General features: G+C 37.9%; 1 protein-coding gene across 1 annotated transcript in view; it reads left to right on the forward strand.

Annotated features, from left to right (window-relative positions):
- The window catches only part of ACAP3 (ArfGAP with coiled-coil, ankyrin repeat and PH domains 3), a 302,744-nt gene that overhangs the window by 61,802 nt on the left and 213,705 nt on the right, over nt 1–27,237 (forward strand).

The following is a 27,237-nucleotide window of genomic DNA, read 5'->3' on the forward strand; positions in this document are numbered from 1 at the left end:
GTTTAGTTTCTACTGTATATCCCTTTAAGGCTGAACTCTGTACCTGAGTATAGGTATGTATGTGTGTATTAAATTGTATAGACTTTAAGGTAGACTAGCTTATACATAATCCCTATTACTTTGTATTACAAAGATCAAACAGAGAGAATGTATTCACAACATACACTACTGTTGTGAAAAAGCAAGGGATTAAAAAAAGGCACACAGAATTTTGGTAAATACTCAAATTTATTAATTCCTATTTAAATCCCAAACCACGTTTATGTGGATCACAGAAAATGACAAAGTCAATCATGCTTTGAAAGTGAGCAAATTTTAACTAAAACAGCAGAATTCAAAAACTAAATGTTACTAAAAGGCCAGTAACCTCTAAGCATACGTATGCTAATTAACTAGGGGTGCAGCCTAACCTACTATCTATGACAAAGACAGATATCTATAACATAGGCAGGTAACATATAGTAAGCAAAAAACGTAAGTAAATTTACATAGCGGTTACAAGTAAAACCATAAAAAAGACAATTTCACTTAATCCTAAATAGATCAAAATAAATGACCGGCAAATGTCTTAGTATAACATCTGAGATACAGACACTGGTGGTTGCTGCTGAAAGTACAAGTTCAGTTATTTTACTTAGCTGCTGTATGTAGATCCATTATTCCAATTCAGAAGTGATGCAGCATTCAGAGCGTGTGATGTCACTTGCAGCCTAAGGTGTGGTTGTAAGCCTGCTGGCAATAGGTTCGATTGCAAGAGGTGTGTCCCAAAGGCCGAGAATCCGTCCACTGGATTGGTCAATTGCTCAGGTGAAAGAAACCAGGCTTCCACCGATGTTATGTAGCTAAGCACATACCAGGATGCACCTTGTACTCCGGAAAGTAAGTTAGAACAGCCACACACAAGAGAGCCAAAAGATTTCTCAGTAAAAGGGATCTCTTATCTTTAACCACCTCCAGGTGGATGTTGCACATTCAGTCCAGCGCAAATAGGGAAACCACAATCTACAAACCTTAGCCGCTTTTCAAGCACACACGCTCTTTCTCAGCATGTAATGTCAGCATGAAGTCAGTTCCAGGACTAACAATAAACTTGTACCGCAATGCCTTTTCTTTGCTTTCTTTGAAAAATGCTTAGAAGAAAGACAGGAGTTGGTCGACCTCACTCCTGGCTAGTATAGCACATAGGTGCCAAAATTACACAAAGTGCCAACGCACGTTTCACCCCTGCAGCAAGATTTGTGTCTAAGGGGTTCATCAGGGCATAATATTCCATACCGGATATCCTCTATTTATGGACCTACCTGTGACTCCACAGGTGATCTACTTGCTGAACACCTGCTATTTTCTTAAAGCTGTATACAGCAAGGAGCCCTATTTTAATAATACTTGTGTTCATAGTTAAAAAGTGCCAAAATATAAAAGCTTTGTTATTATTTATTAAATAGAAAAACTCAATTCCTAAGCTTTTCTAAACAAAGCTAAAAACGGCCTTTTAATGATCACTTCCAAAATAACGGCGCACACTCTATCAGCCTAATACTTATAGAAAACTGGCAAATTCCAGCTTTTCATTTAAACCTGTTGGATATCTCGTTCCTAGTTTATAAATCCATTTTGCTTCTTTTTGCAAAAGGATTTTTTCATTATTGCCACCTCTACCATTAGTGATTCCTTTATCAATAATGATAAACTTTAAAGATTCCACATTTCCTTTATGAAACATTTCGAAATGTCTCGCTACACTGGTGTCATTGCAATGAGCAATATCATCACGATGTTCTTGTACCCGGTCCTTCACAAGCCTCTTCGTTTTTCCTACGTAAAAGGCCGGGCACGAACATCTAAGAAGATATATTGCTCCCTCAGACTTACAATTAAAAAAATATTTTATATCGTAAGTCTTACCATCCTGTACTGAGAATTGCTTTGCGCTATCCATGTGGACACAGTATACACAGTGTCCACATGGATAGCTGCCTTTGATCCCCCTATCCTTTCTAAGCCAGTCTGCATCAGAGGGACCCCTGGAAAATTGACTTTTTACCAGGATATCCCTCAGACTTTTTGATTTTCTGGCTGTCATTAGAGGTTTCTCTCCAATTACATTTTTTACCTTGTCATCCAAAGTCAGAATGTTCCAATTTTTATTCATCACTGACCTAATATTGTTCCATTGATTATTAAATCTAGAGATAAATCTAATGTTTCCCCCATCTAATTTAGATTTACCTACATACAAGAGGTCGTCTCTCTGGGTCTTTCTGGCCTTCCAAAGTGCCTTTTTAAGGGACTTATTGGAGTATCCTCTTAGTAAGAACCTATCCTTCATCATTTTTGCATGTATATCAAACTTGGAAAGGGATGAACAATTCCTCCTTAGACGGAGGAATTGTCCATAGGGAATGCCTTTCTTTAAATGAGAGGGATGGCTGCTCTGAGCATGAAGAATATTATTAGTGGCATTTTTCTTCCTGTAATTCTCAGTGACTAATCTATTACCCTCTTTTTTGATGGTAATATCAAGGAAATTAAGTTCCTTGGGATTGGTCTCAGAAGTAAGGATGATGTTCCTGTCATTATGGTTTAATTGGTCAACAAACAAGTTGAACTCTTCTTCCACACCATCCCACAAGACAAGAACATCATCCACATACCTAACCCACATTAGGACCTTTTCATTGAAAATATCACCGAAAACCTCAAAGATATCAGACTCCCATGCCCCCAAGTGCAGGCAGGCATATGTGGGGGCACACACTGCCCCCATAGCCGTGCCCCGCAGTTGACGATAGACTTGTCCATCAAATGTAAATACATTATTGTCTAGGACAAATTCCAGCAGTGAAATTACAAAATCTGAGTGTTCAGAGAAGGATGGACCCCTTGTTTCAAGGAATTTCCTAATAGCCTGTAGACCTATTTTGTGAGGAATTGAGGAGTACAACCCTTCTACATCCAAAGATGCCAGAATTGTTTTTTCATTGACCATTACTCCATCCAATTTTCTCAAAAGGTCCGCCGTATCTTTTACATACGATGGTAGTGTTAAGAGGAAAGGACGTAGATATTTATCTACGTACTCTCCGATGTTCTCCGTGATACTACCTATTCCGGAGACTATGGGTCTCCCCGGAGGGCATTTCATATTTTTATGCAATTTTGGCAAGATATAAAACACTGGCATAACCGGATGTTCTGGAAATAGAAATTTAAATTCTTTTTGGTCAATAGTCCCTTTTCTTCTCGCCTCATTTAACAATTTAAAAAGGGAATTCTGGGTATGTTCTAAAGGGCTACCTCCAAGTTTTATGTACTGATTTTTATCATGTAACTGACGTTTCACCTCGTTGATATAGAGGTGTTCATCTAACAGTACTAGGTTGCCGCCCTTGTCGGCAGGCTTTATCACCACACCCCTAGCCATACTCAGTTCTTTTAGAGCTTTTCGCTCTCTTGGCTTCAGATTGTCATCTAATTGTTGAGGTACCAAGCTATCTATATCTTTTTCCATTTGTTTCACAAATAGATTGACTGCTGGGACCAATGAGAGAGAGGGCATATAGGTAGACTTAGGTTTAAAACACGAAACAAGGGGTCCATCCTTCTCTGAACACTCAGATTTTGTAATTTCACTGCTGGAATTTGTCCTAGACAATAATGTATTTACATTTGATGGACAAGTCTATCGTCAACTGCGGGGCACGGCTATGGGGGCAGTGTGTGCCCCCACATATGCCTGCCTGCACTTGGGGGCATGGGAGTCTGATATCTTTGAGGTTTTCGGTGATATTTTCAATGAAAAGGTCCTAATGTGGGTTAGGTATGTGGATGATGTTCTTGTCTTGTGGGATGGTGTGGAAGAAGAGTTCAACTTGTTTGTTGACCAATTAAACCATAATGACAGGAACATCATCCTTACTTCTGAGACCAATCCCAAGGAACTTAATTTCCTTGATATTACCATCAAAAAAGAGGGTAATAGATTAGTCACTGAGAATTACAGGAAGAAAAATGCCACTAATAATATTCTTCATGCTCAGAGCAGCCATCCCTCTCATTTAAAGAAAGGCATTCCCTATGGACAATTCCTCCGTCTAAGGAGGAATTGTTCATCCCTTTCCAAGTTTGATATACATGCAAAAATGATGAAGGATAGGTTCTTACTAAGAGGATACTCCAATAAGTCCCTTAAAAAGGCACTTTGGAAGGCCAGAAAGACCCAGAGAGACGACCTCTTGTATGTAGGTAAATCTAAATTAGATGGGGGAAACATTAGATTTATCTCTAGATTTAATAATCAATGGAACAATATTAGGTCAGTGATGAATAAAAATTGGAACATTCTGACTTTGGATGACAAGGTAAAAAATGTAATTGGAGAGAAACCTCTAATGACAGCCAGAAAATCAAAAAGTCTGAGGGATATCCTGGTAAAAAGTCAATTTTCCAGGGGTCCCTCTGATGCAGACTGGCTTAGAAAGGATAGGGGGATCAAAGGCAGCTATCCATGTGGACACTGTGTATACTGTGTCCACATGGATAGCGCAAAGCAATTCTCAGTACAGGATGGTAAGACTTACGATATAAAATATTTTTTTAATTGTAAGTCTGAGGGAGCAATATATCTTCTTAGATGTTCGTGCCCGGCCTTTTACGTAGGAAAAACGAAGAGGCTTGTGAAGGACCGGGTACAAGAACATCGTGATGATATTGGGCGGCAACCTAGTACTGTTAGATGAACACCTCTATATCAACGAGGTGAAACGTCAGTTACATGATAAAAATCAGTACATAAAACTTGGAGGTAGCCCTTTAGAACATACCCAGAATTCCCTTTTTAAATTGTTAAATGAGGCGAGAAGAAAAGGGACTATTGACCAAAAAGAATTTAAATTTCTATTTCCAGAACATCCGGTTATGCCAGTGTTTTATATCTTGCCAAAATTGCATAAAAATATGAAATGCCCTCCGGGGAGACCCATAGTCTCCGGAATAGGTAGTATCACGGAGAACATCGGAGAGTACGTAGATAAATATCTACGTCCTTTCCTCTTAACACTACCATCGTATGTAAAAGATACGGCGGACCTTTTGAGAAAATTGGATGGAGTAATGGTCAATGAAAAAACAATTCTGGCATCTTTGGATGTAGAAGGGTTGTACTCCTCAATTCCTCACAAAATAGGTCTACAGGCTATTAGGAAATTCCTTGAAACAAGGGGTCCATCCTTCTCTGAACACTCAGATTTTGTAATTTCACTGCTGGAATTTGTCCTAGACAATAATGTATTTACATTTGATGGACAAGTCTATCGTCAACTGCGGGGCACGGCTATGGGGGCAGTGTGTGCCCCCACATATGCCTGCCTGCACTTGGGGGCATGGGAGTCTGATATCTTTGAGGTTTTCGGTGATATTTTCAATGAAAAGGTCCTAATGTGGGTTAGGTATGTGGATGATGTTCTTGTCTTGTGGGATGGTGTGGAAGAAGAGTTCAACTTGTTTGTTGACCAATTAAACCATAATGACAGGAACATCATCCTTACTTCTGAGACCAATCCCAAGGAACTTAATTTCCTTGATATTACCATCAAAAAAGAGGGTAATAGATTAGTCACTGAGAATTACAGGAAGAAAAATGCCACTAATAATATTCTTCATGCTCAGAGCAGCCATCCCTCTCATTTAAAGAAAGGCATTCCCTATGGACAATTCCTCCGTCTAAGGAGGAATTGTTCATCCCTTTCCAAGTTTGATATACATGCAAAAATGATGAAGGATAGGTTCTTACTAAGAGGATACTCCAATAAGTCCCTTAAAAAGGCACTTTGGAAGGCCAGAAAGACCCAGAGAGACGACCTCTTGTATGTAGGTAAATCTAAATTAGATGGGGGAAACATTAGATTTATCTCTAGATTTAATAATCAATGGAACAATATTAGGTCAGTGATGAATAAAAATTGGAACATTCTGACTTTGGATGACAAGGTAAAAAATGTAATTGGAGAGAAACCTCTAATGACAGCCAGAAAATCAAAAAGTCTGAGGGATATCCTGGTAAAAAGTCAATTTTCCAGGGGTCCCTCTGATGCAGACTGGCTTAGAAAGGATAGGGGGATCAAAGGCAGCTATCCATGTGGACACTGTGTATACTGTGTCCACATGGATAGCGCAAAGCAATTCTCAGTACAGGATGGTAAGACTTACGATATAAAATATTTTTTTAATTGTAAGTCTGAGGGAGCAATATATCTTCTTAGATGTTCGTGCCCGGCCTTTTACGTAGGAAAAACGAAGAGGCTTGTGAAGGACCGGGTACAAGAACATCGTGATGATATTGCTCATTGCAATGACACCAGTGTAGCGAGACATTTCGAAATGTTTCATAAAGGAAATGTGGAATCTTTAAAGTTTATCATTATTGATAAAGGAATCACTAATGGTAGAGGTGGCAATAATGAAAAAATCCTTTTGCAAAAAGAAGCAAAATGGATTTATAAACTAGGAACGAGATATCCAACAGGTTTAAATGAAAAGCTGGAATTTGCCAGTTTTCTATAAGTATTAGGCTGATAGAGTGTGCGCCGTTATTTTGGAAGTGATCATTAAAAGGCCGTTTTTAGCTTTGTTTAGAAAAGCTTAGGAATTGAGTTTTTCTATTTAATAAATAATAACAAAGCTTTTATATTTTGGCACTTTTTAACTATGAACACAAGTATTATTAAAATAGGGCTCCTTGCTGTATACAGCTTTAAGAAAATAGCAGGTGTTCAGCAAGTAGATCACCTGTGGAGTCACAGGTAGGTCCATAAATAGAGGATATCCGGTATGGAATATTATGCCCTGATGAACCCCTTAGACACAAATCTTGCTGCAGGGGTGAAACGTGCGTTGGCACTTTGTGTAACTTTGGCACCTATGTGCTATACTAGCCAGGAGTGAGGTCGACCAACTCCTGTCTTTCTTCTAAGCATTTTTCAAAGAAAGCAAAGAAAAGGCATTGCGGTACAAGTTTATTGTTAGTCCTGGAACTGACTTCATGCTGACATTACATGCTGAGAAAGAGCGTGTGTGCTTGAAAAGCGGCTAAGGTTTGGAGATTGTGGTTTCCCTATTTGCGCTGGACTGAATGTGCAACATCCACCTGGAGGTGGTTAAAGATAAGAGATCCCTTTTACTGAGAAATCTTTTGGCTCTCTTGTGTGTGGCTGTTCTAACTTACTTTCCGGAGTACAAGGTGCATCCTGGTATGTGCTTAGCTACATAACATCGGTGGAAGCCTGGTTTCTTTCACCTGAGCAATTGACCAATCCAGTGGACGGATTCTCGGCCTTTGGGACACACCTCTTGCAATCGAACCTATTGCCAGCAGGCTTACAACCACACCTTAGGCTGCAAGTGACATCACACGCTCTGAATGCTGCATCACTTCTGAATTGGAATAATGGATCTACATACAGCAGCTAAGTAAAATAACTGAACTTGTACTTTCAGCAGCAACCACCAGTGTCTGTATCTCAGATGTTATACTAAGACATTTGCCGGTCATTTATTTTGATCTATTTAGGATTAAGTGAAATTGTCTTTTTTATGGTTTTACTTGTAACCGCTATGTAAATTTACTTACGTTTTTTGCTTACTATATGTTACCTGCCTATGTTATAGATATCTGTCTTTGTCATAGATAGTAGGTTAGGCTGCACCCCTAGTTAATTAGCATACGTATGCTTAGAGGTTACTGGCCTTTTAGTAACATTTAGTTTTTGAATTCTGCTGTTTTAGTTAAAATTTGCTCACTTTCAAAGCATGATTGACTTTGTCATTTTCTGTGATCCACATAAACGTGGTTTGGGATTTAAATAGGAATTAATAAATTTGAGTATTTACCAAAATTCTGTGTGCCTTTTTTTAATCCCTTGCTTTTTCACAACAGTAGTGTATGTTGTGAATACATTCTCTCTGTTTGATCTTTGTAATATACATTTTCAAGGGTGGCACCAGAGAATAATTATTCTTTTTTTGGTTTAGCAGTATTATCTACTCTCTCATACACTTTTTTCATTGATACCTATTACTTTGTAATTAACATTTTATGTGCTCTTGGTCATTGCATGTGAAGGGGATGCACTATACATTTTGACAATCAGCATTAATGACTACAGTGACAAAGCTTGTCCATTTTTACTCCTATCTGACTATTGTTACTGATTCTTGTTTATGTAAAATAGGTTGTTACCTGTTCTACAGTATGGATTTACTGCAGCAATATATTGGACAATCTTATGTCAATGTCTACAATGGTTATAGGCTACATAAATTGACATCAATTGGGATTTGGACAGTCTCATCAAATTTCACATTTATCACCAGTCATAACTTTCTGTCTGGCTAAGATCTGACTCTTGAGGGTTATTTGTCTTAAAGGGACGGTGTGTTTAATTTTGCGTTTTAGAATCATGCACATTGTATTACAGTGCTTGTTTTATTTTACTGTGCTGCTAAAGTGTCATTAAAGAATTTAATTAAGTTAATCAGATACCATATTTCCTACCTATGTATAGGTAATCAATATATAATTCATGCGACCCAACAGTTCCATGACTCAGATTTAAAGGGATATAAACCCCCAAAACAATTCTTTCATTATTCAGATAGAATATAGAATTTTAAACAACTTCTCAATTTACTTCTATTATCAAATTTTCTTCATTTTCTTGTTATCCTTTGTTGAAAAGCAGGAAGGTAAGGTCAAGCGTGTGCACCTCTCTGCAGCACTATTTAGCAGCAGTTTTGCATCAATGTTATACATTATCAAGAACCAATAGATGGCAGCACTATTTCCTGTCATGTAGCACTCCAGACATGTGCATGCTACCAATCTAGATATCTCTTCAACAAAGAATAACATGCGAACGACACACATTGCATAATAGAAATAAATTGGAATCTTTTTAGAATGGTATTCTGTATCTAAATCATGAAAGGAAAAAATGTGGGTTTCATGTCCCTTTAAGTTTCTTTGATTGATGTCTCTCACAATTCCTTCTCATTGTTTTATAATAGTGTACCTTCTCTTAGTTCTAGTTTTTTCAAAATAAAAAAAATGAGGTATCTGCTATCTCTGCCTCACTATGTCCTTTGGACCTCTATGTAAATGGATATTATACTTGATTAAAGGGACACTGAACCCAAATTTTTTCTTTCGTGATTCAGATAGAGCATGCAATTTTAAGCAACTTTCTAATTTGCTCCTATTATCAAATGTTCTTTATTCTCTTGGTATCTTTATTTGAAATGCAAGAATTTAAGTTTATATGCCGGCCCATTTTTGGTGAACAACTTGGGTTGTCCTTGCTGATTGGTGGATAAATTCATCCACCAATAAAAAATTGCTGTCCAGAGTTCTGATCCAAAAAAAAAAGCTTAGATGTCTTCTTTTTCAATTAAAGATAGCAAGAGAACGAAGAAAAATTGATAATAGGAGTAAATTAGAAAGTTGCTTAAAATTCCATGCTCTATCTGAATCACGAAAGAAAAAAATTGTGTTCAGTGTCCCTTTAAATGTGGCCACTTGATCTTAATTTTAATGGACATTTTTGTTACTACTCTGATTTGAAAAGTGTGATTGCAATTTTCTGTATTGCATTAGGGCAAATGTTTGTATTTTGTTTTTTCTACCATTGGATAAAAAGCTCAATAAAAATATAATGTAAAGGTTACTGTAATTATCTGAGGCCTAGATTTAGAGTTTGGCGTTAGCCGTGAAAACCAGCGTTAGAGGCTCCTAACGCTGGTTTTAGGCTACCGCCGGTATTTGGAGTCACTCAAAATAGGGTCTAACGCTCACTTTCCAGCCGCGACTTTTCCATACCGCAGATCCCCTTACGTAAATTGCGTATCCTATCTTTTCAATGGGATTTTTCTAACTCCGGTATTTAGAGTCGTTTCTGAAGTGAGCGTTAGACATCTAACGACAAAACTCCAGCCGCAGGAAAAAAGTCAGTAGTTAAAGGGCCACTAAACCCAAAATTTTTCTTTCATGATTCAGATAGAGAATAGAAATTTAAACAACATTACAATTTACTTCCATTATTTATTTTGCTTCATTTTTTAAATATCCTCAGTTGAAGAAAAAGCAATGCACATGGTGAGCCAATCACACAATGCTTCTATGTGCAGCAACCAATCAGCAGCTAGTGAGCATATCTAGATATGCTTTTCATCAAAGAATATCAAGAGAATAAAACAAATTAGATAATATAAGTAAATTAGAAAGATGTTTAAAATTGCATTCTCTTTCTAAATCATAAAAGAAAAAATGTGGCTGGCATGTCCCTTTAAGAGCTTTCTGGGCTAACGCCGGTTTATAAAGCTCTTAACTACTGTGCTCTAAAGTACACTAACACCCATAAACTACCTATGTACCCCTAAACCGAGGTCCCCCCACATCGCCGACACTCTAAAAAAAATTTTTAACCCCTAATCTGCCGACCGCCACCTACGTTATCCTTATGTACCCCTAATCTGCTGCCCCTAACACCGCCGACCCCTGTATTATATTTATTAACCCCTAATCTGCCCCCTCAACGTCGCCTCCACCTGCCTACACTTATTAACCCCTAATCTGCCGACCGCAAAGCGCCGCCACCTACGTTATCCTTATGTACCCCTAATCTGCTGCCCCTAACACCGCCGACCCCTATATTATATTTATTAACCCCTAATCTGCCCCCCACAACGTCGCCTCCACCTGCCTACACTTATTAACCCCTAATCTGCCGACCGGACCTGAGCGCTACTATAATAAAGTTATTAACCCCTAATCCGCCTCACTAACCCTATAATAAATAGTATTAACCCCTAATCTGCCCTCCCTAACATCGCCGACACCTAACTTCAATTATTAACCCCTAATCTGCAGACCGAATCTCGCCGCTATTCTAATAAATGTATTAACCCCTAAAGCTAAGTCTAACCCTAATACTAACACCCCCCTAAGTTAAATATAATTTAAATCTAACGGAATTAATTAACTCTTATTAAATAAATTATTCCAATTTAAAGCTAAATACTTACCTGTAAAATAAATCCTAATATAGCTACAATATAAATTATAATTATATTATAGCTATTTTAGGATTTATATTTATTTTACAGGTAACTTTGTATTTATTTTAACCAGGTACAATAGCTATTAAATAGTTAAGAACTATTTAATAGCTAAAATAGTTAAAATAATTACAAATTTACCTGTAAAAGAAATCCTAACCTAAGTTACAAATAAACCTAACACTAGACTATCAATAAATTAATTAAATAAACTACCTACAATTACCTACAATTAACCTAACACTACACTATCAATAAATTAATTAAATACAATTGCTACAAATAAATACAATTAAATAAACTAGCTAAAGTACAAAAAATAAAAAAGAACTAAGTTACAAAAAATAAAAAAATATTTACAAACATAAGAAAAATATTACAACAATTTTAAACTAATTACACCTACTCTAAGCCCCCTAATAAAATAACAAAGCCCCCCAAAATAAAAAAATGCCCTACCCTATTCTAAATTACTAAAGTTCAAAGCTCTTTTACCTTACCAGCCCTGAACAGGGCCCTTTGCGGGGCATGCCCCAAGAAATTCAGCTCTTTTGCCTGTAAAAAAAAAACATACAATACCCCCCCCAACATTACAACCCACCACCCACATACCCCTAATCTAACCCAAACCCCCCTTAAATAAACCTAACACTAAGCCCCTGAAGATCATCCTACCTTGTCTTCACCATACCAGGTTCACCGATCGGTCCAGAAGAGCTCCTCCGATGTCCTGATCCAAGCCCAAGCGGGGGGCTGAAGAGGTCCATGATCCGGCTGAAGTCTTCATCCAAGCGGGCCAGAAGAGGTCTTCCATCCGATTGAATCCTATCAGCCAATCGGAATTCGAGGGACGCCATCTTGGATGACGTCATTTAAAGGAACCGTCATTCGTCGTTCAGTCGTCGGCCAGGATGGATGTTCCGCGGTGGAGGTCTTCAGGATGCTGCCGCTTCGCTCCGGATGGATGCCGCTTGGATGAAGACTTCAATCGGATGGAAGACCTCTTCTGGCCCGCTTGGATGAAGACTTCAGCCGGATCATGGACCTCTTCAGCCCCCCGCTTGGGCTTGGATCAGGACATCGGAGGAGCTCTTCTGGACCGATCGGTGAACCTGTTATGGTGAAGACAAGATAGGATGATCTTCAGGGGCTTAGTGTTAGGTTTATTTAAGGGGGGTTTGGGTTAGATTAGGGGTATGTGGGTGGTGGGTTGTAATGTTGGGGGGGGTATTGTATGTTTTTTTTTACAGGCAAAAGAGCTGAATTTCTTGGGGCATGCCCCGCAAAGGGCCCTGTTCAGGGCTGGTAAGGTAAAAGAGCTTTAAACTTTAGTAATTTAGAATAGGGTAGGGCATTTTTTTTATTTTGGGGGGCTTTGTTATTTTATTAGGGGGCTTAGAGTAGGTGTAATTAGTTTAAAATTGTTGTAATATTTTTCTTATGTTTGTAAATATTTTTTTATTTTTTTTAACTTAGTTCTTTTTTATTTTTTGTACTTTAGCTAGTTTATTTAATTGTATTTATTTGTAGCAATTGTATTTAATTAATTTATTGATAGTGTAGTGTTAGGTTAATTGTAGGTAATTGTAGGTAGTTTATATAATTAATTTATTGATAGTCTAGTGTTAGGTTTATTTGTAACTTAGGTTAGGATTTCTTTTACAGGTAAATTTGTAATTATTTTAACTATTTTAGCTATTAAATAGTTCTTAACTATTTAATAGCTATTGTACCTGGTTAAAATAAATACAAAGTTACCTGTAAAATAAATATAAATCCTAAAATAGCTATAATATAATTATAATTTATATTGTAGCTATATTAGGATTTATTTTACAGGTAAGTATTTAGCTTTAAATTGGAATAATTTATTTAATAAGAGTTAATTAATTCCGTTAGATTTAAATTATATTTAACTTAGGGGGTGTTAGTATTAGGGTTAGACTTAGCTTTAGGGGTTAATACATTTATTAGAATAGCGGCGAGATTCGGTCGGCAGATTAGGGGTTAATAATTGAAGTTAGGTGTCGGCGATGTTAGGGAGGGCAGATTAGGGGTTAATACTATTTATGATAGGGTTAGTGAGGCGGATTAGGGGTTAATAACTTTATTATAGTAGCGCTCAGGTCCGGTCGGCAGATTAGGGATTAATAAGTGTAGGCAGGTGGAGGCGACGTTGTGGGGGGCAGATTAGGGGTTAATAAATATAATATAGGGGTCGGCGGTGTTAGGGGCAGCAGATTAGGGGTACATAGGGATAATGTAAGTAGCGGCGGTTTACGGAGCGGCAGATTAGGGGTTAATAATAATATGCAGGGGTCAGCGATAGCGGGGGCGGCAGATTAGGGGTTAATAAGTGTAAGGTTAGGGGTGTTTAGACTCGGGGTACATGTTAGAGTGTTAAGTGCAGACGTAGGAAGGGTTACCGCATAGCAAACAATGGGGCTGCGTTAGGAGCTGAACGCGGCTTTTTTGCAGGTGTTTGGTTTTTTTTTCAGCTCAAGCAGCCCCATTGTTTCCTATGGGGGAATCATGCACAAGCACGTTTTTGAGGCTGGCCGCGTCCGTAAGCAACTCTGGTATCGAGAGTTGAAGCTGCGTTAAAAATGCTCTACGCTCCTTTTTTGGAGCCTAACGCAGCCTTTATGTGGACTCTCGATACCAGAGTTATTTTTATGGTGCGGCCAGAAAAAAGCTGGCGTTAGTTTTTCGGGTCGTTACCGACAAAACTCCAAATCTAGGCCTGAGTTTCCTGTGAGATTTCAGCAACATTCTAGGTTTTCTGAGGCTATCATCAGCTCTTGCTGCTTTTAAATGATTTGATATTAGGCACATTGGGCTCCATTTATTAAGCAATGGATGCTGCTTTGGATGCCCGAGCCTGAAACGGAAGTTAAGATGTAGTGGTCGCAATACCTGTCCGCCATATTGAATTCATACCGATCCAATACGATCGGGATGATTGACAGCCAGTGAGCATGGGCGGCATTGCACAAGCATTTTCTGGTGAAATAAATGCTGACAGCATATGCTTTCTGTATGTAGCGATATAGAGCATCGAATCATGTCCACTCCACAAATTCTAAATCAACTCCACTGACAGAGCACAAAACCAATATATACACTTTGGCTAAATAGTTGGTGCCCTTCTTACCTAAGAGGTTTGCATAATCTTTCAGAAAAAAACAGCAATGAGTCTGTGAGAATATTAAAGGACCAGTAAGCACAGTAGATGTGCATAATCAACAAATGCATGATAAAAAGAAAATGCAATAGCACTTAGTCTGACCTTCAAATGAGAAGTAGATTTTTTTCTGACAATTTTAAGTTATGTCTATTTCTACTCCCCCTGTACCATGTGACAGCCATTAGCCAATCACAAATGCATACATGTACCACGTGACAGCCATCAGCCAATCACAAATGCATATATGTTTATTCTGGGAATTCTTGCACATGCTCAGTGGGAGCTGGTGACTCAAAAAGTGTAAATATAAAAAGACTGTGCACATTTTGTTAATGGAAGTCGATTGGAAAGTTGTTTAAAATTGCATTGTCTATCTGAATAATGAAAGTTTCATTTTGACTTGAGTGTCCCTTTAAGTTTCTGAATAAAAAAAAGTACAATTTCTTTTTTGAGATAAATGAAGTATTACTTTAAAAGCAGAATATTTTGTATGCCTCTGTTCCTTTAAGATTGTTAAGTGAAGGCAGCATTCCAGCAATGGGGTTAAACGGGCAAGTCGGATTATCTGCTGTGCTTAGATAAAGCACTCATCTCATTTGCTTGTGGAGACTGGATTATTACGGGCAGAGCACATCTGCCTCATCCTGCTGGGTGTTGCATAATCGCATACTGACGGGGGAGAGAGTCACTGCCAGATGTTTGCAGCGTGTACATCCCAGGAAATAAGAGGATTATGTCACAAAACTTTCCAGTTATTCATCTTAAACCAGACAGCTTGCAATCTAGTGGCACCAATGTATATAAAATAGTCGCTAAAACTGGTTACCTATCTCAGAGAAGTGAACAAGCAGAGATGCCATTATTGTAGCTTTTTAAGTGTCATTTTAGTGGAAAAATGAAACTGTGCCACTATTACTGCTGATTGGATGACTGTCAGTTTCAACTCAGCACCAGCAGTAAGCACATAGCATTGCTGTCAGACAGTCTCACTAGTGTTAAAACTGCATGCTCCAATGAATTAAAGCTTGTAATTTTTCTATGATAATGACCAGCTAACACTTGAGACATTTGTCAAAAAAAGAACAGTAACTCAAAATTGAATTCCTTATAAAGGGCTAGATTACAAGTGGAGCGCAACATATCTCTTTAGTGAAAGCGATATTTGTGCTCCTCTTACTGATGCCAGCGAGATCTGATTTGCAATGCACAGAAGCTTTGCGCTCACGAGAGCGCGCTTCCATAGGCTTTCAATGGTAGCCTCATTCTCATGCCGTCATACACGGCATATAACCTAGCGCAGCAAAGGGGGTAAGCCGCACAGCGATGGGCAGCAAATGTTAAATGTATATAATTATATATATATTTATATATGTGTGTGTGTTTTTATATGTGTATATTTACATATTAACAAATAAATAAAGATTTCTATAAGCAGAAATATATATATTTAGGGGGAACACTCAGTTTCCCATAGACCGCAATGTAAAGGCACTTTTCAGTGCCGTTTTTTTCTAACACCCCGCACCCCCCACTATTAACCCCTAAAAACTGCTTTGTACACTTGTTTTTTATTTTAAAAAACTGCAATACTCTTAAATCTGGGGCCAATTGGGGCACTTTTGGAAAATTAACCAGAGATCTGATCTCTGATTAATTTTCTGAACGCCAATTGCTACCTCGAGCTCACTGATTAATTATCACGCGCCTGTAAATGGGCGAATTTGCCCATTTACAGGCACGCAATAAATTAGCGCTCCACTTGTAATCTAGGCCAAAATGTTTTATTATGCACAGTGAAACAAATGTACACAATGTACTTTCATTATTTATTTTCATTTTATTACATCTGAATATTGTAGGCTGCCCACTACCCCCAGAGGGTCGGAATTGCTTTTACGTGGAATGCAGAATCCTGTACATGCTGCACATTGATTGGTTGATTTGTGCTAGAGCGCTTTCCTTAAAGGGACAGTAAAGTCTAAATAAAACTTTTATGATTCAGAGATAGAACATGCAATTTTAAACGACTTCCCAATTCACTTATATTATCTAATTTGATTTGTTCTCTTGGTATTCTTTCTTGACATGCATACTTAGGTAGGTTAACTTTTTGGAGCTAGCTGCTTTTATATGCCTGTTATCATTGTCTTATCTGATGTGTTCAGCTAGCTCCCAGTAGTGCGTTGCTGCTTGTTCAACAAAGAATACCAAAAGAATAATGGAAATTTGATAATAGACGAAGAGTGGAAAATTGTTTAAAATCGTATGCTCTGAATCATGAAATAAAATGTTTGTGTGTCATGTCCCATTAATTGGCCACCGCAAATGAGATACAATTTACAACACTAAAGAGGTTTATTAAAGGATGTGCCCCTAGTCTGTAACAATTAAAAAAATATATATGTATACAAGTTTTCCAAAAATGACAGTTATAGATACAGGTAGCCCTCAGTTTACGCCGGGGTTAGGTTCCAGAAGGAATGGTTGTAAATAGAAACACAGTTTATAATGTAAGTCAATGGGAAGTGAGGGAGTTAGGTTCCAGGCCCCTCTCAAAATTGTCATAAGTATCACCTAATACATTATTTTTAAAGCTTTGAAATGAAGACTTTAAATGCTAAACAGCATTATAAACCTAATAAAATAATCACACAACACAGACTTTAATTGCATTTTTCTGCAAACAGTTCTTTCTATGCATTCCAATCTGGACTGATTTATAGACAGGAAGATCTTGTTCCTTTGAAATCTGCTTGATAGCTCAGGTCTGGTTAAACTGATTAATTTCAGCTTGGTTGGCTTGCATATCTTTGCTGCAACACAAGCGGATAGCTCCACCTAAAAAAAGGTTGTTATTCTGAAACGGTGCAAATTGAACCGTTGTAAACCGAGGGCCACCTGTACTTCTAAAACATGAATTTTGTGTGCAGCTCTTTTAAAATACAGTCATTCATTTCTGATGCATATCTGAAAAAAATATTAATGCAATCCCCTTAAGTTCTTTCTGCAAAACTCTTGGCGTTCTACATTAGCTTAAAAAGATATTGCACTAAAAAAAGTCTATCATCCATACTAAAGAACAGTTTTTAAACAATGTTGTTTCATTCAGTATAAAAAAATCTTTTTTTTTTTTTTTTTATCCTGAATGACGACTTGTCAGGATGTAGGCGTAGTCATTTTGTAGTTTTCATTGCATGCAACTTCTGACCTGAAAAATACCATTGACAGTTATGTTATGTTCCCAGGGGGCACAGTAAAAAAAAAAAAAAAAGGTTGTTGCATTATTACTTTAAAGGGACACTCAGGTTAAATTAAATTTTCATGATTCAGATACAGCATGTAATTTTAAACAACTTTCCAATTTACTTCCATTAAAAAAAATGTGCACAGTCTTTTATATTTACAATTTTTGAGTCACCAGATCCTACTGAGCATGTGCAAGAATTCACAGACTATACGTATATACATTTGTGATTGGCTGATTGCTATCACAAGGTACAAGGGGAGTGAAAATATACATAACTTTGAAATTTGTTTAAAAAAAATCTACTACTCATTTGAAGTTCAGACTAAGTGCTATTACATTGTCTTGTTATCTTGCATCTGTTGATTATGCAAATCTAATGTGTTGACTGGTCCTTTAACATAAGAAATCTTACATAAGAAGTATAATTAATAAAGGATAAGAGAAAGTAACTTTCGCTTTACTCCTAGAAGATAAAAACTTTCCTATTTTTTTTATGGAGGTAGATTTATTAAAGGGACAGTCTATTTAAGGTTTTTTTATTGTTTAAAATGATAATCTCTTTATTACCCATTCCTCGGGTTTGCATAACCAACACAGTTATATTAATATACCTTTTTACCTCTGATTACCTTGTATATAAGCCTCTGCATACTGCCCCCTTATTTCAGTTCTTTTGACAGACTTGTGTTTTAGCCAATCAGTGCTGACTCATAAATGGCTCCACGGAAGTGAGCACAATGTTATCTATATGGCACACATGAACTAGTACTGTCTAACTGTAACAACCTGTCAAATGCATAAGAGGTGGCCTTCAACAGCTTAGAAAGCAGTTTATGAGCTTACCTAGATTTAGCTTTCAACAAAGGATGCCAAATGAACAAAGCAAATCTGATGATAAAAGTAAATTGGAAAGTTGTTTAATATGACATGCCCTATCTGAATTATGAAGTTTAATTTTGATTAGACTGTCCCTTTAAGCTGCATACACAATTTTTTGGGTTATGTGGAGCAGGTAATCATAAGCGAGCCTGCTGCCACATATTTAAGAAGCAGAAACGGCTTATTTTTCTTCTCTGCCATCGCAGAAGTAGCAAGATCAATTACCCTGACATTCACTCGTTCTGGGTGATTGATATCCCCTGCTCTAGTGTAGTTGGTTGCCTTTTGTGCAATGTTACATTTCTGCTGTGTGATACATTGAAAAGTTCTTTAAAATTGCATGCTTCTATCTGAATCCTGAAAGTGTAAAATTGAAGTAAACATAAAAAGAAACAGATTGTGTAAAAAAACGGCAAAAAAACTTCTTGCAAAGTTAGCACTTAGAATTTCTCATTGTGGTCACTGCCCTCTGGTATATAAGAGAGCTTACCTGTTTTGAACTTCAAAACAAAAAAGTGTGTAATCTGAAGTACGTTTCAGTGCTCAGAGCGGCTTTTTTACCTTGAAAAAGCAGCCCGGATTGGTGAAACGTACGTCGGATTACACATAGAGGAATGCCACATGGAAGGGTTAATACTGGTCAAGTCTGCAGGAACTCTGAGACATTGCATATACAGTTCTTTAGATGTACATTTTATATGATCAGAGTTCTTTGATAAAAGTACCGGTTAATGCAACCCTCTTGTGAGGGACCGTTACAATACAGACAAGAGGGAGGGAGGCAGAGAGGGATCCGCTACAAGGGAACCATTAGAGGGGAGAAGGGGGCCTTTGGACAGACAAAAGATTTTATTCGGTGCTACAGAAAGCGCTTGCTTACAGTTATTGTCTCCAAAGGCTCTGCTACCAAATATTAGGTTCAGAATACCAATTGTTTTTTCTGTGTCTTTCCTATTTGTTTTTCTGTTTAAAGTAATAGGTCAAGTCATATATTAAAAGTGAAGTTTATGTTCTATTACATTTTAAATAAAGAATGGCGCATACCAGATGCTTTTGTTAATTTTTACTTAGTTCAGAGAAAATTGTGCATTTTCCTAAAAAAGTGGAAGGGTGCCAATACTTTTGGCCATATCTGTATAAAGCCCCTTAAAGGGACAGTCTACACCAAAAATGTTCTTATTTAAAAAGATAGATAATCCCTTTATTACCCATTCCCCAGTTTTGCATAACCAACACAGTTATATTAATATACTTTTTACCTCTGTGATTACCTTGTATCTAAGCCTCTGCAGACAGCCTCCTTATCTAAGTGCTTTTGACACACATGCAATGTAGTCAATCAGTGAAGACTCCTAAATAACTTCACGGGAGTGAGCACAATGATATCTATATGACACACATGAGCTAACACTGTCTAACTGTGAAAAACTTTCAAAGTGCTCTGAGCTAACAGGCTGTTTTCAACGGTTTAGAAATCAGTTTGAGCCTACCTAGGTTTAGCTTTTCAAAAATACCACCAAGGGAACAAAGCAAATTTGATGATAAAAGTAAATTGGAAAGTTGTTTAAAATTGCATGCCCTATCTGAATCATGAAAGTTTAGTTTTGACTTTACTGTCCCTTTAAGGAGACACAGCTTCACAGCTAACCATTCCTCATTCTCCTTCAACCACTTAGCACCAGCTTTTTTTTTACAAGTCTGCCAGGTACATGTCCCATAACCATATGCTGCCTCTCCAGGACTGCCTCTGACATGGGACCTTGACTTTTAGGGCCAGATTTATCAAGCCCCTGCGGCAGCAAGTTCTTACAAGAACTTGCTCGCCGCGATTTATCAAGCAGCGGTCACCAGACCGCTGCTTCCCTAACATCTTCGCCACCTCTATTGTGGCGAAATTAAATCTCCTCGGTCATGTCCGACCGAGGAGATTGACAGCTCCTGCCCGCACGTGATTGGCTGTGCGCGGGCAGGAGGCGGGATTGCACGCGAGCGCAAAATTGCGCTTGTGCGCAATGTTAATTACCTGCGGGTAATTTCGCCGCCACAGGCGAGCTGAGGCGTACAGGGGCGCTTATACGCGCCCCTGTACGCCTCAGCGTTGATAAATCTAGCCCTTAGTCTCTTCAAACACCTCTAAGAGAGAGAGAGAGGGAGAAACTGAACAGCTGTATAGAACTGGAGGGAAATCCTCAAGGGATATTCCTCATGAACTCATCAGCGCTCAGCCATAGTGCAGACTTAGGTCACCACTAACTTTATAGAACAGGAATTAAAGATGTAACTGAAATGAGACCTGCAGAATTAAAGGGGGAGATACTTTTAGAGACAGGATTCTATTCTAGATTAACTATTTTCATATTTGGCAACATTTAATATAAACATTTTCAGGGACACTTTACAGCAGAACAATCAAGTAAGCAGGTTAAGAGAATTTTGATCATGCGTAATGATGTTTTCACCCAAAAGCATCCAATATAATTTACAATATACACAAAATATTAACTTTTTAATCTAATCTGTAAACTGCATGAAATTCACAGATGCCAGTTTAACCAATTAGATATTGTATTACTCTACTGTACTAACGTTCAGTGCAGGAAGTCATAACATTCAAATGTATACATAAGACCAACAAAAGTCATAGTCAGACATCAATACCAAGAAATGCCACAGTTGGGAGACCCAAAAAACGAGGCTGTCCTAGAAAATCATGATGGTTAGAAAGTATAAATTATTTAATATTCTCCTTCTTGACTTTCCTGTAGAACCTGGGTAGCACTCTGCAAATCTAACCTCCCAAGATCTTGGATATTAGCTCAGTCTAGATATTAAAGGGACAGTCTAGTCAAAGTGAAACTTTCATGATACAGATAGCGCATGCAATTTTAAACAACTTTCCAATTTACTTTAATCTTCAAATTTTGCTTTTGTTCTCTTTGGTATTCTTTGTTTAAAGCTAAACCTAGGTAGGCTCATAATCTAATTTCTAAGCCCTTGAAGGCCGCCTCTTATTTCAGTGCATTTTGACAGTTTTTCACAATTAGACAGTGCTAGTTCATGTGTACCATATAGATAACATTGTGGTCACTACTGTAAAGTTATTTATGAGTCAGACTGACTAAAATGCAAGGTAATCACAGAGGTAAAACGTATATTAATATAACCATGGTGGATGTGCAAAACTGGGGAATGGGTAATAAAGAGATTATCTATCTTTTTAAACAATAACAATTCTGGAGTAGGCTTTCTTTTTAAAGTGATCCCTTTAGATTAATGTTTCTATGCTTTTATGTCACATTTAGTTATGAGTTTGCATTAGGTAAACTTAAAACACCCCTTTGGATACATATTTCCCTAACTGGCCGGCTGCCCCTCTGCAAAGGCAGTTTTTTCTTCTCTCACGTGACGGACAGTACAGCCAAACAGATGCTGTACTGCACTGCCTGTCTGACTGAATCTATCCTAAACTCCAGCGGTATGACATTATACATGATACAGTACTTCTGTCAGTTTAAGGGGTCGATTTATCAAGCTGCAGCGGGCAGGGGCGCACATACGCCCACCGCAACTCTCCTCTGGTGGGCTGAATTCCGCTACCGGAATTCAGAATTGCACACAAGAGCTCATTTGAGCTTGCGTGCAGTCCTGCCCCCTGCCGGCGCACAGCCACTCACGCGTGGGCAGATGTCAATCTCCTAAGATGTGTCTGATGACCGCTGCTTGTTAAATACGTACTGCAGGTTGTCTTGTGAGAACCTGCAGTCGTAGTGGGGCGAAGCCTGCCGAAGGCTTTGATAAATCAACCCCTAAGTCTAGGTAAAGCAGAGGCGTGATCAAACTCTGCTTAGGGCTCGATTTATCATTGCTATTCTCCTATATTTTTTTATTTTTGACTAGACTGTTCCTTTAGTGAGAGAGGTCTAATACAATGTACTGTATTGTTTATCGGTTATTTAACATTTTACTTGGTTTCCTCCAAGACCTGACCCCTGGTGTTGTGGTATGAGTTACAATACTGTTCAGAGAAAAGGAGTCTAACTGTAGGAAAGGAAAATTGCTGATTCATAAATAAACTTTCAAATAGTAAGCGAAGGAAGAACATCTGTTTATTACCCAGCGGAACTGTTAGACCAATTCAAACTCTGACAGAGATAATAACAGCACTCTGCTTACTGCCACTTACTCTCACTGGGACTATACTGTAGTTAGCTGCACTGTATACTGAGCATTGTTTCTTTAAAGGTGTACTGTGGCAGACTGGTGTGCCGCTAGAGTGCCAGAGATGTGCCTCCAAATGTTGATAGTAAGAAATATTGTCATCCAAATTACAGCACACTGTTGTCTATTTATACATTTGTATACAAAATTTCCCAGCCTAACATGTATGCAACATTGGTTTATTTTAATGAAAATTCTAAATTCTAAATCAAAGCTCCACCAATTAACCACCAGGAATACAACAATGATTACATCATCAAGTACCACGAGTTGTTTGCGTTAAAATGATTGGTTATGGTTGTATGGAGTAACAGCCTGACCTAGAATCACATATCGTTAATAGAAATGGTGTGCGTGCAAGTGGCACTATTTCTTGAATGCGTCCATGGTACCAAGAAAATTAAAAGGACATTTCAACACTAAACATTCATTGCTGTCAAATTTTTCATTTTTGTCATGTCTTATTATAAATATTTAAGGGGTGCGCCACCCGGCTATTTTTTTTGACCACCCAGCTAAAATTTAAAGGACCAGTAAATATAGATTTGCATAATCAACAAATACATGATAAAAAGACAATGCAATAGCATTTAGTCTGAACTTCAAATGAGTAGCAGTTATGTCTATTTTCACTTCTCCTGTACCATGTGACATCCATCAGCCAATGACATATATGTATATTCTGTCAATTCTTGCACATGCTCAGTTGGAGCTGCTGACTCCAAAGTGTAATTATAAAAAGACTGTTTGCATTTTGTTAATGTAAGTACATTGGAAAGTTTTGTAAAAATGCATCCTCTATCTGAATCATAAAAGTTAAATTTTTATTTGAGTGTCCCTTTAAGTTCATATTAAGCTAAATTAGCTAATATTAAAATGGTTTAATGATGATTTGTGCAACAAACATTGAAATAAAATGTGTTAAATTATGCAATTCATGTTTGCTTTGGATAGTTTGTTATATTTATAAATAACAGAACATGTTATAATATTGAAAAAGTATCACATCATAACTATTATAAATAAAATTTGAATGTATTAATTGTAGTATAAAAAGTAAAATACATTTCAAGTCCAGCATTAAGAACAGAGAACATTTTTGAGAACCACTAGTCTAGGGTTTCACTTATACAACCAATAATAAGCTGACAATCAGTGTTCTGCTATGTAAGGCAAGGTGCAGAGGTAGTTGTAACATCACAATTTATCTGTGTTATTATTTTCTGTTAAGGAAGCCATAACCACATATTGGAGTTGCGGTTTGTACTTCTGCATATTAACAAAAGCTTAAATCTTCAATTGCTATGTGATCTCAGATTACTAACATATAGACATAATGCTTTCTCTCAGAATGAAAAGCTTTCCCTTAAAAATGTAGAATTAAGACATACAGATCCATGTACTAAGCAGTCAGCGAGCTACCCGCAACAAATCTCGCGTCAAAATTCGCAAACTGATATGTACAAAGCCGTCAATTATGTTAAAACTCGCATCTTTAAAATTGCGAGCGTACTTATCCGCCAAACCTCGCTACCGCTCCATTTTTCACTGTAATTAGACACATTTGACCACCAACTCGCCAAAAACGAATGTACTAAAAAATCTATTTGTCCGCTCGCTACAATTTCCGCTCCCACCTCATTATTTTTGCCTCGCCACCTTTTAGGTGGCGGACAAGGTACAAAACAATAGGAAAGTCAATCTAGACGCCAGTCTAGACATATATAAAAGGCAGTAATATCAGCATTGTACTTACAGCATAACTGGCGTCTAATTTGTCTCTCATTTCCATGTACATAAATTGCGCCCAATTTGTCGACTGTAATTAAAGAGTAATCTATATTTTAAATTTGTATTGTATAGTTGTCAATCTTTATAATTTTTTTTATATTAATATTTATATATTATAATGCATTACCTTTTATGTCTGTGGTTATTAGTTTTTAATTATTTAGCTTATAGATTTGCAAAACTATGTTGCGTTTTTCTTCTCAGTATTTTAGAGTCTGATCTTCATATTTACACACATGCAGGCAAGGCCTTTGTCTTTGGTAGTAGATTTTGTGCACCCAATCGTGGTGGGGTAAGGCAAATAATGACGTTGCCAAATGCATTATGGGTAATTTTGTAAAAGCACTGTTTCTAGTAACCCTTCGCATTAGACACGAGGGATTTACCTCCTAGGGGTATGTATGTGTGTTGCCCTAGGTGTTACTGGTTGCAAGAGGTTTAAATCCCTGGCTTTATGGTGGTAAATTGCTGCACTTTATGGGAAACTGGCTATACAGGGGTTTTGTCACTGCACTGTTACAGGTACTAGCTTTATGCTGGTGAAATCGCTGCACTGTATGGGAAACTGGCTATACAGGGGGTTTGTCACTGCACTGTTGCAGGTACTGGCTTTATGCTGGTGAAATCACTGCACTGTATGGGAAACTGGCCATACAGGGGTTTGTCACTGCACTATTGCGGGTACTGACTTTATGCTGGTGAAATCACTGCACTGTATGGGAAACTGGCTATACATGGGGTTTGTCACTACACTGTTGCGGGTACTGGCTTTATGCTGGTGAAATCACTGCACTGTATGGGAAACTAGCTATACATGGGGTTTGTCACTGCACTGTTGCGGGTACTGGCTTTATGCTGGTGAAATCACTGCACTGTATGGGAAACTGGCTATACAGTGGTCTTGTCACTGCACTGTTGCGGGTACTGGCTTTATGCTGGTGAAATCACTGCACTGTATGGGAAACTGGCTATACATGGGGGTTGTCACTGCACTTTTGCGGGTACTGGCTTTATGCTGGTGAAATCACTGCACTGTATGGGAAACTGGCTTTAAGGGGGTTTTGTCACTGCACTGTTGCGGGTACTGGCTTTATGCTGGTGAAATCACTGCACTGTATGGGAAACTGGCTATACAGTGGTCTTGTCACTGCACTGTTGCGGGTACTGGCTTTATGCTGGTGAAATCACTGCACTGTATGGGAAACTGGCTATACATGGGGGTTGTCACTGCACTTTTGCGGGTACTGGCTTTATGCTGGTGAAATCACTGCACTGTATGGGAAACTGGCTTTAAGGGGGTTTTGTCACTGCACTGTTGCGGGTACTGGCTTTATGCTGGTGAAATCACTGCACTGTATGGGAAACTGGCTATACAGGGGGGTTGTCACTGCACTGTTGCAGGTACTGGATTTATGCTGGCGAAATCACTGCACTTTTGATTACCGCCTATATTATTTATTTGCAAAAAAATAATGAATTTGAACTAATTTTGTCAGAAATGTGTTCATTAACTAAATGAACTAATGAATTAAAGGGACATTAAAGTCATAATTAGACATTCATGATTTAGAAAACCAGTAGTGCATTGCTGCTCCTTCAACAAATGATACCATGAGAATGAAGCAAATTTGATAATAGAAGTAAACTGGAAAGTTGTTTAGAATTGTATGTTCTACCTAAATCATGAAAGAAAGATTTTGAGTGTGTCATGTCCCTTTAATGCAAAATGTTAATTTAGTTGATCCTTATAATAGATAGCGGAAACTAAATGAACTAATGAACACATTTTGTATTCATTATTAAATTCCTTTAGTTAATCAACACAAAATTAGTTTTTTACCAAATTAAACCTGGCATTAATTAATGTGCAGTGAGAATGTAGCAGACTGTTATCCAAAACCTTATAAAGCAGACTAGTGAGTGCGTTCCCCATAATTTTGAGCTTGAACAAAGGGAAACCTGTGTATTGTGTGCAGTATGACTATCCCTCTTTGCCTAGTGCATCATGGTGCATCTGATTGTAAAAAGCTCAGAGCCTCATCTTCTTGCATCACACAATCAAGAGAGATACAAAAGCTTAGAGACAGGAGGCAGCGGAAGGTCAGACAGAAAATCCGATCTCATTTCCTGATGTCTTAACGTAAAGGGTTTAACAGCAGGCTGCAGGCAGCGGGGAGGTGAAGAGACCGGGTGTGCATGAAAGGACAAGGCAGTCAGAGCAAACATACAGGAAACATTAGGATAAGAATTGAGCATTTACTGAGCTTTCTATCATCTCTCCTCATTGCTAAGGGCGTTTTTACGGGAAAGGGTCTTCCCCATCCTGTCTTCAGAGAATCAATTTATTCAGTAGGACTTGGTGGGGGATGGGAAGCAGCTGCTGAGAATAATTGATGGAGATTCTCTGTTATTACATTGCTATAATAAAATAACCTGATGTTTGCTGAAATGGCACAATATATAATAAAAGCAGTACATCAGCATGCTATTATATGTAGTGCTGGCTACAAGGTGACAGTACAGGAACATGTTTAGTAATAAAATCCTTTTTTAGGTACAGCATTTTATTATTACACCAATGTGCTTGGTTGCTGTGTTTGCTCTCTGACAGGGTTGCATTATGATTTTTTTCATAAAAAAAAATAAAATACTAATTATAGTGGTATTGGTATAACAGCGAATAGAAATCTACCTGGATTATATTTGTCTTTGTCAGTGCAGTTGAAGTAAGTCTGCTGCAGGGCCTTAGACATACGGAGCGCCCATACAGAGCTTAGGATCTGTCCCTCCTGCTGTTTCCCCTTAA

Source organism: Bombina bombina, chromosome 8, assembly GCF_027579735.1.
Source record: "Bombina bombina isolate aBomBom1 chromosome 8, aBomBom1.pri, whole genome shotgun sequence".
NCBI lineage: Eukaryota > Metazoa > Chordata > Amphibia > Anura > Bombinatoridae > Bombina > Bombina bombina.